This window comes from Mus caroli, chromosome X (genome assembly GCF_900094665.2).
Source record: "Mus caroli chromosome X, CAROLI_EIJ_v1.1, whole genome shotgun sequence".
Taxonomy (NCBI): domain Eukaryota; kingdom Metazoa; phylum Chordata; class Mammalia; order Rodentia; family Muridae; genus Mus; species Mus caroli.
Window position 1 is genome coordinate 101,214,525 of NC_034589.1, and position 2,827 is coordinate 101,217,351.

Below are 2,827 nucleotides of genomic sequence, written 5' to 3' on the forward strand. Positions count from 1 at the left end.
AGAGAGAGAGAGAGAGAGAGAGAGAGAGAGAGAGAGAGAGAGAGAGAATGTTGATGTTGGGTATATTCTGTTCTAGGATATTATTTACAAATAATTTACTGTTCCTGAAACCAAAGAAACCTCAACAAGCTCTAGTTTTGTAAGTAGAGGAAGATGGAAGATACTGATTGTTCTTAATTTTTCTCCTGGCATGTTTGGTATAGAGGTATAATACTTAAAAAATTACTTCAACTTTGTGTTTCAGAGAAGGAAAAAAATGCCTTAAACTACAGTTATCTGCCCCTTTATATTAGAAGTAGGAAGTAAGGCATAAAAATCAATGTGTGATAGCCTATATCTACCTCCTTGTGCTCAGTCCTCTCAGAGTTCTCCAAACATAGAGACTATTGTGTGTAAATCTGTGTTTTTGACTTTTGTTAACATTTATCTTTAAACTGTCTCTACCATTAATGAATCTTTACTTTGCCTTACTCCAACCACCTAACCATCAGCTTCTTTGTTTCCCTTTTATATTTAGCAACAAATTATCTCTTTATATTTAAAAATTTCCCATTAATTTCTTTTCATTTCACTGGATCTGGAACAAGGAACAGACACTCTTGAACTGTCAGGATCATACTTCATTATGGGCCAAACTCTTGAAGCCATCAAATGTTTTTGTTTTTGTTTTTTGTTTGATTTTTTGTTTGTTTGTTTGTTTGTTTGTTTGTTTCTGCTTTTACAGGGACTTGAAGCAGACACAATTCCATTTTGAAAATTTCCAGAATGGGTTTAGGGTATTTTGCTTTTTTGAATATCTATCTTCTTAACTCTATTTGGCTTAAGCTAAAACTCTGAAGAGTTGTGTATCACATCAATTCACTGAGACATTAGTAAGTTTAGAATTATCCTAAGGGATCCTAATATATGAAGACTTTGTATTGTTCTTTGAATAATTATTTTATTCTTCCATCAATCCCTGCCCCCTTTAAATGCTGTAAAGTAAGTTAATCTTAGCCACTAGAAATTATTCTAATTTGAAATCTACAAAAAAGACATGAACCTTTTTGTTTGTTGGTCTCTTACATCATTGAGTCTGGAAAACTAAAATCTAAACCATATTTACAGAGATATGTGTATATATTTTATTCACTTATTATTTTTTGCAAAAAATGCACAGGGTTTTAACCCAAATTAAGTGGGCAGATAAATTTAAAAGGAGTAGAAGAAAGTAATGTAAAATTGAAGCCATGTGGAGAGTCAGGAAATGATCATGGCAAAGGTATCTGATTCTTTTGGAGGATCCAGGCAAAGTATATCATTGAGTTCCCAGTGTTAGTAGACATTGCATGATAGGTGCTAACCATACTTAAGTTTCTTTTGGAGTGTTTTTATGACATGCCTGGTCTGTGTTTTGCTTTTGGCTGAGTAGTGCTTGATTCTGTGGCATCTAGGGTCTGGTTGCAGGTATTTGGTGATTAGTAAAATAAATCAATCCTCTGCTTAAATTAAGTATGGTAGATTTTAGAATGTCTCTTAAGACCTACTTTGTAGCTTTAATCTATTTATTACCTCAGCTACAGTGGCTAAAGCTGTCTCAGAAACACATCAACTGGATGATTGACAGTTTAGAGAACTCACATTCATTTACAAATCCTTTCCTGTATTTAGTCTACAGTGTCCTGGTTTTAAGTACATTTGATCCATTCATTTCCATAAGCACAGAATTGGGAAGGTACCCAAATGTATAGATTTGGACTACTAAAGTAGTTGAGAAAGAGACTGCTTGCAGCAAAGAGAGTAACACTGAATCAAAGGGACAGGCTGAGTTCTATACAGTCTTGACTTTTCTAGTTTCTGCCTGTTAGAACATCTCTGAGCCTTTGGTTGCTTTTAATTGAAAAAATGTGATCAGTGATTGCCAATGTTTGCTGTTTCATGAACTTTGAAAAAGTTTATGAGAAGTAGGAAACAGTTTGCCAGTGAAAATCCCATATAGAATCCCACATATATTCACAATATACACACATTTTGTTCAATTTAAGAGCTTCCCAGAAAGGACCATGTTTTCAAAATGAATCAAATATCATAGCTACTGCCCTAGTGGTCAGTGCTTCCATTTTTATCACCTTACCTCCCTTGCATCAACCTAGATTTGAAAATATTAGCAACAAACTGAACATGCATGTTACCATTGAAATACCAAAGAGTATACAGAAGAAGAGAGATCATCTCCCAAAACAATCTCTTCTGAACTCACTCTTGTTAACTCTGCTAATAAGGCTTATAACTGCCGGGGAGTCACTTTCATCACCTGTAAAATGAGGAAGTCATGCAGATGTGTCATTTGTAATCATTTAGTATATTGCTATCTGAAAACCTCCACTGCTGGGTGCTTCCTGTCAGATCTCACTTCCTGTTAACAGGCAACCCAAGGTGCCAGTTCTTATTAATATAGCAATTGTTCTACATTTCTTTTTGTTCTGAATCTTGTTGGGAAGTAGATGTTGTAATGGTAAAACCTTTCATAACACAAAATGTAGATATATGATTGTGAGGAAAATTTCTCAATGGTTTCATGGATTCGGGGGCCTTCTAAAGTCCATTCCCACTCAGAGCATGGAAGATGCCTACAAATCCTTTCACCTCCAGTACTCTATGAATTTCTAATATGGATAGCACACCAGGCTCAGGGGAAAATTTTGTAGCAAATACTTCTGTACAGTTCTTCCTATTCCTCAGCATTCCTTTCTTGCTGATTGTCTTGAAATTTTCAGTTTAGATTTACCTGATAAAAACATAACACTGAGGCAGGAATATGAAGTTATGCATTCTTTCTCTTCAGAAT